The following is a 6,638-nucleotide window of genomic DNA, read 5'->3' as shown; positions in this document are numbered from 1 at the left end:
TGTTTTCATTTTCATTTTTAAGGTAGAGTATGTATGCCTTTTTTTTTCTTCTTCTTGTTCTTTTTGGCGGCACCGAGGTTTGAACTCGGGGCTTTGTACTTGCTAGGCAGGTGCCCTACTGCTTGAGCCATGCCTCAGCCTGTCTGGATACCTTTTTATCCCTGCTGGCTTGGAACTCATGATTCTCTTGTCTCCACCTCTGAGTAGCTGGGATTATACATGTATACTACCACATCTGGCTGGGAAATCTGTTTATGGTACAGGCAGTGACCATTCAACTTGAGTCCCCTAGCCTGTGTTAGTACAGTTTTTAATTCCTCCAGGCTATGACATGCTTCATAATTTCAGTCTTTACAGCAGATATGTGGAGGTCAACTGTATTCCAAGCCACTGATAAAGATGAAGGGAAATGATCTAGGTGAAAGAAAAAAGATGAAGAGATCAAAAAAGAATAAACCTATAAAGAGAAAAGTATTATAAGAAAATGCAAGGACATGGAATCCAGAAAAAAAAAAAAAAGTCATCTGAGATAGTCTAGGAAAGCTGAGGGTCAGGACTTAAAGCTAGGTAACTACTGAAAAGCCATGAGAGGAGGGTACATGGGGCACCCAGGACTTTTAGCAAGCTAGACAAAGAGTCAGTCTTCCTATAGACAATATGTTGGGACTTTCCATTTTAATGATAGAAAGAAGGATGATAATGTGATTTCACCAATGGAATAATGCTCTAATATTATGTCTTTATTTAATTTAGGACATAGAAATATTGTGTTCCTTTTTTTTTTTTTTCAGTACTGGGGTTTGAACTCGGGCTAGACAGGCACTCTACCACTTGAGCCATACCTTCAGCAATACTGTGTTTCTTACAATGTTTTCAAGTATTATATTTCTTCAAAATATCCCTGAGAGGCATGAAAGAGTTAATAATGGTTTGTAATTTCTGTTTTGAATCTGTGTCTCTAAAAGGTACAAACAGGTCAAGTTAGAATTTGGGGGTCCTCTTTGCTATCACACTTGATTTTAATTGAGCTCTGAAGTGAAAAATTGAAGTTTTCAAAGTCTAAAAATTTTCTTCTGGGCTGTTGAGTCCATACTCAAGCATTGGATGGTAAAGGAGTTTGCCATGACTAATTCTTCACAGTCCATTTGCTAAATGACACCTTATAAAAGCACCATTGAAAGGATGGACTTGTTTCCCAAGCTTCAACCTTTTGTAAGTCTACTTTGTATTGGTCCTTGTCTAACCATTTTATTGTGTAAGGAGGCACTGACCAGATAGTTAGATAGATAGATAGATAGATAGATAGATAGATAGATAGATAGACAGATATGTTAAAGATTCCTTGAAATATTCGTAAATTGGCAAGGTCCAGAAACACTAAGTAAAGTCCAAAGAGGTTGTCATTGTGACCCCAATATAACAGCCACCCAGAAGGATCAGGATTTTACAATCTTGTTTAAGATTTATTAACTGCCTTTCCCCAAAATGGAAAAGGCCTATTCTTATAAAATAATTTAACCTTCTCTATTCCATTATTAGGACATTTATACTGTGAAGTAACTAGCTCCTAACGCAATAGCTGAGAATGCTAATTAAGTAAATTAAGTAGGGCTGCTTCAAAATAATAAAAAAAAGTAATAATAATGAATATTGAGAGTGATGCAAACTTTGAAAGAAAATTTAAAGCAGACGCAGAAATTGTGGTTTACATTGACCTATGGTTGATAGTTTGTATTTCTTAGGGTCTTTCTCTATTTCATCTAATTTGCCCAGTTTATGGGCATTAAGTTTTTCATAATATCTCCTAATTGTCCTTTTTAGTACCTGTAAGGTCTGTAGTGATTTGACAACTATTGAGCTGAATGAGCATAACTGGTTTGAGAAAGAAAATGGGGTGGGGACTTTGAGTCTGCTTTGATAGGCCACATGAAGCCATAACTTTTTCAAGGCTCATTCCCCACTCCCCCACCCCCAGGCATGAAATGCAGCTAAGGCAAGTGGAAAAAAAAAAAAAAAGAAATGGAATTTTTTTTATGGTTCTAGTGATGGGGCTGTTGGTCTGATTAGCTACCCATTTGTCTGTAAGCTGCTTTCTCCTCCCATTCTGTGCTCCCTGCCATCACAGAGCAGCTGCTGCCCAGGAAACCTGAAGAAGGGACTCCCTCAGGAGCTGATGGCAGTGGCACTTGGAAAGTGCTGGCAGGGGGTGGGCTATAAAAAACAATTTGGCCTGGGAACAAAAGGCATCAATCACAGCAATGTCATTGGCCTTTGATTTGGATGGGGGAAGAGAACTTTCTAGGATCAGAATCAGGAAAGGGAGAAATGTCATTTTATTTAGTCATCTCCCTTTTAATGGGTCTAATTAAATTAACAGGAAAGCTAATGTATGACTGCTTCTACAAAGATCTTTTTCTTTAGTCATGGCATTGGGCAAGGTAGGAAAAAATTTCTGTCTCCTTTGCAATCTCTATCTGAAATTGCCAGACTCTACCTTTAGAAGTAAACTCTGTTAAAGGCTCTCATAAGCCTGGAAGTTTCTGATTTAACTAACTTTTGGAATGGAATAATAGAATCTAAATAAAAGGTACAAAGTTAGCACAAGGAATATTATTAATGAGGACACTAACAAAATAAAGAACCCAAGAAAAGTAACTGAAGTCATAGAAATAACAAACTGAGATGAATTGGGCCATATCTGAATTAAAAATCAAAACTTAAAACAGTTCTTAAAAAGAGTTAGCTACATAAGAGGAGGAGTGGCAATATTTCTGAGTTGAGAAAGTACATAAATATATATGTAACAATTTCAAATCAAGCTGGCTTATGGCAGCCTTAACTTAACCCCAAACAGACAAGCTATTGTCCTGGCCTCTCTTCTTCAAGCATTGCTCTCTTCAAAAGCTCTCCAAAAAAAAAAAAGATGTAGGAATGCACAGGTGAGACATGTATCATATTTCATGGCCAAGTATACAAAACTGGCAAGTCCTAGAAAGAGGGGGCCTCTGGTTTTTTTAATTTTTAATTTTTTGAGATAGGGTCTAGCTATTTAGCCCAGGCTGGTCTTCGCCTCTTGAGTGCTGTGATTACAGGCATGTACCACCACTCCTGGGTCCAGATCTAAACTTCTAAAGAAGTAAAGAACCACCTTAACTTTTGTTTAGTTCTAAGTTTCAAGAAAGTTACATGTTTACTTGCTTTCTTCTTTGAGTCCTGGAGACAGTGACTAAACAAAGTGATATATCTTAATTAACAAGAATACCACACTAGCATTCAGCATGAGAAAAAATGCATTAACACACCAGTACTTAAGGAAAACAAATGTGGGCCTAGTACTTTGTACACCTAAGAGTTTGCTGAAGACAGACTTCTGGCCTCCCAGTTTTCTGGGAAGTAAATAAAAAGGAGGTCTTCTCATTTTCCTATTTACCTGATACTATACTTTTCAGTTTCTGGCCTATAAAAAATGATAAAAACAAATGTGGGCAAATAAAGAATTCTGTAATTACATATATTATTTTCTTGAATTTATTCTACATCCAAAATAAATTTTAAATTATTCTGCTTTTCTCTACTTTTTTTTTTCCTTCATTAAAAAAAAAAAAAACAGTAGGTTTGGAGAACTGAGCTCACTTCCAGCAGGGAATTTTTCTGTTATACAGATGTTGCCTCTTCTTTTTTCTATGAGAAAAGGCTCTGAATGTGGAAATGATCTTCTAAAGCTGTTGCACTGGATGGAATAGCATTGTAAAAAAGAGTTTGCTTTTTCCTATATGTTTTGTACTCAAAATATAGCAATTAAAGTTTGTGGCTTGTCTTCCCAACACCGATGCTAAAGATAGTTGTCTTGTTACTGTTTTTGTAGTGCTAGGGCTGGAACCAAGAGTCCCATGCATGTAGGCAGGTGCTGTACCATTGAACTATGCCCTAAAGACATTTTGAAATAAAGTGGGTTCATAGTCTCAGGAGGAATATGTACAATTTGGAAAAATATTAACGTGGTGAACTTACAAATCATTTTGGCCATAGACAGCTTGAAGATAGTTTATTAATAAGCAAATGTTACCAACTCTTTTTTTTTTTTTTTTGGCAGTACTGGTGTTTGAACTCAGGGCTTCACACTTGCTAGGCAGGCACTGTTACAACGAGTCAGTCTGCCAGCCTTTTTTTGTACTGGGATTTTTCAGATGAGGTCTCACTAACTATTTGCCTAGGGCTGGCTTTGAACCGTGATCCTCCTGATCTCTGCCTCCTGAGTAGCTGGGATTACAGGCGTGAGTCACCAGCATCTGGCTATTGTTTATTTTTTTGAGAGAGGGTCTCCCTATGTAACCCAGGCTGGCCTCAAACTCAAAATCCTCCTGCTTTAGCCTCCAAAGTGCTGGGATTACAAGTGTGTGCAGTCATGCCCTGCTATACAAACTACTTTATAAAAATCATTATTCAGTTAATATTTAATTACCTTACTTTTTCATCTCATCTATTATTCAGTCTAGATTCAAATCTTCCTATACATTTCTAAAATGTCCTTTGTGGGGCTGGGGATGCAGTTCAGTGGCAGAGCATTTATGTAACATGTATGAGGCCCTGGGTTTGATTCCCAGGACTGTGAAAAAATAAAAAAGTCCTTTGTAGCTTGTCTGCCTAAAAATGATCCATTCTAGGAGCATGTATTGATCCTGATTATGTATCTTAAGTCTCTTTTAATCTAAAATAGCCCCTCTAAAACAGCCCCTTTTCTCAAAACACCAATTTGTTGATGAGATCAGTATAGCAATAAAGTAAAATATCGCATCTTATGATATTTTTTTTCTGGTTGCTTCTTTAATGTGTCCTACATATGGTCACTTGGTCTACTATATAAACTGGGAGTTTGGCCTAAAGGCTTGGAATTTTCTCTCTGTTCTCTATCTCTCTCTCTCTCTTTTGGGACTGGTATTTGAACTCAGAGTTACCTGCTTTCAAGATAGGCCCACTACAGCTTGAGCCAAACCTCCAGTCCATTTTGCTCTGGTTATTTTTGCAGATGGGGTCTTGGGAACTATTTGCCTGGGCTGGCCTCAAACCACAATCTCAGCTTCCCAAGTATCTGGGATTACGGTGTGAGCCACCAATGCCCAGAATTTTCTCTTGTTTTTTACTTAGTGCATATCAGTTTCATTGTGATATTTCTATACATGACTATAATGTACTTTGATCAAATTCACCCCCTCTATTACTCTTTCTTACGCCCCTCTACCCCAAGGCTTAGAAATTTTAAGGTACATGATTTTGTCTAGAATATATGCAGATGAATAGTATATTTCATTTTCTATCAGATCAAGAGCTATATAATATCCTGGCTGGTGGGGTGGCTCAAGTGGTAAGAGTGTCTACCTTTCAAGTATAAGGCCCTGAGTTCAAATCCCAATGCCACACACACACAAAAGCTATATAATAACTGAAATAACTGAGTGTCTTCCCATCAGTGATATGACAAATTGCCTTCTAGATTATGGTGATGATAGCCAGATATTTACTCTTTCTCCCTAACTTAATTTTATGATTTTTTTTTTTTTTTTGCATAGTGGAGTTTGAACTCAGGTCTCACACTTGCTAGGCAGGCACTCTACCACTTGAGCCACTTCACCAGTCTTTATGAATAGTTTATGAAATACTTTATGAAAGTACATTTAAGTCAAAATAGGACCATGTATGATGGTACATACCTATAATCCCAGAACTCAGGAAGCTCAGGCAGAGAATCACAAGTTTGAGTTCAGCCTGGACTACAAAGCAAGACCCTATCTCAAAAACAAATAATTACCCTGTCTCAAAAAAAAAAAAACCTTAAAAGAATAATACAATGAGCACCTAGACTATATAACTATTAATATTTCCCTAACTTTGCTATATATTTGCATGTATAAAAGTACTTTTTTGTTGAATCATCTGAAAATAAGTCTCAAATACCATAAATATTATGCATAAGTATTTAAAAATGAAAATCCAATACCTAAGATTATATTCTTTTTGTCTCCTTTATATATATATATATATATATATATACACACATATATATATTTTTTGGCAATACTGGGGCTTAAACTTTAGGCTTCTTGCTTGCTAGGCAGCCGCTCTACTGCTTGAGCCACTCCATTAGCCCTTTACCATCATATTTTCACCCTAAAAAAATTGGCAATTATTCCCTAACGTATCTAATATTCAGTCTGTATCTAAACCTCGTTAATTGTCTTTCAAGGTGGTTTTGTTTATTTATTTTTTTCCTGAGACAAGTGTCTTACTATAGCCCAGGCTGGTCTCCAAGTTCTGATCCTTCTTGCCTCAGCCTCCCAAGTGCATGTGCTACCATGTTGGTTCTCAAAGACTTTTATACATTTTGTTTTGTTTTGCTTTGCTTCTGTTTCTACAGACAGGATCATGCCATGTAGCTGAGGCTGACCTGAACTCAATATATAGAACAGGTTGGCCACAAATTCACAGTCTTCCTGTCTCAGCCTCCAGAATGCTGGAGTTATAGGTATGTACCACCATCCACAGCTCCTACACCCTTTTTTAAAAAGTAAACTGTACAAAATAAAAATAAATTAAAAATGAAAATAAAACAACAAAAAAAAGTAAACTATGGCCTGGAGGCA

This window comes from Castor canadensis, chromosome 6 (genome assembly GCF_047511655.1).
Source record: "Castor canadensis chromosome 6, mCasCan1.hap1v2, whole genome shotgun sequence".
In the NCBI taxonomy this organism is placed as follows: domain Eukaryota; kingdom Metazoa; phylum Chordata; class Mammalia; order Rodentia; family Castoridae; genus Castor; species Castor canadensis.
The sequence above is the reverse complement of the archived record's forward strand: the minus strand, read 5'-3'. Positions refer to the sequence as shown.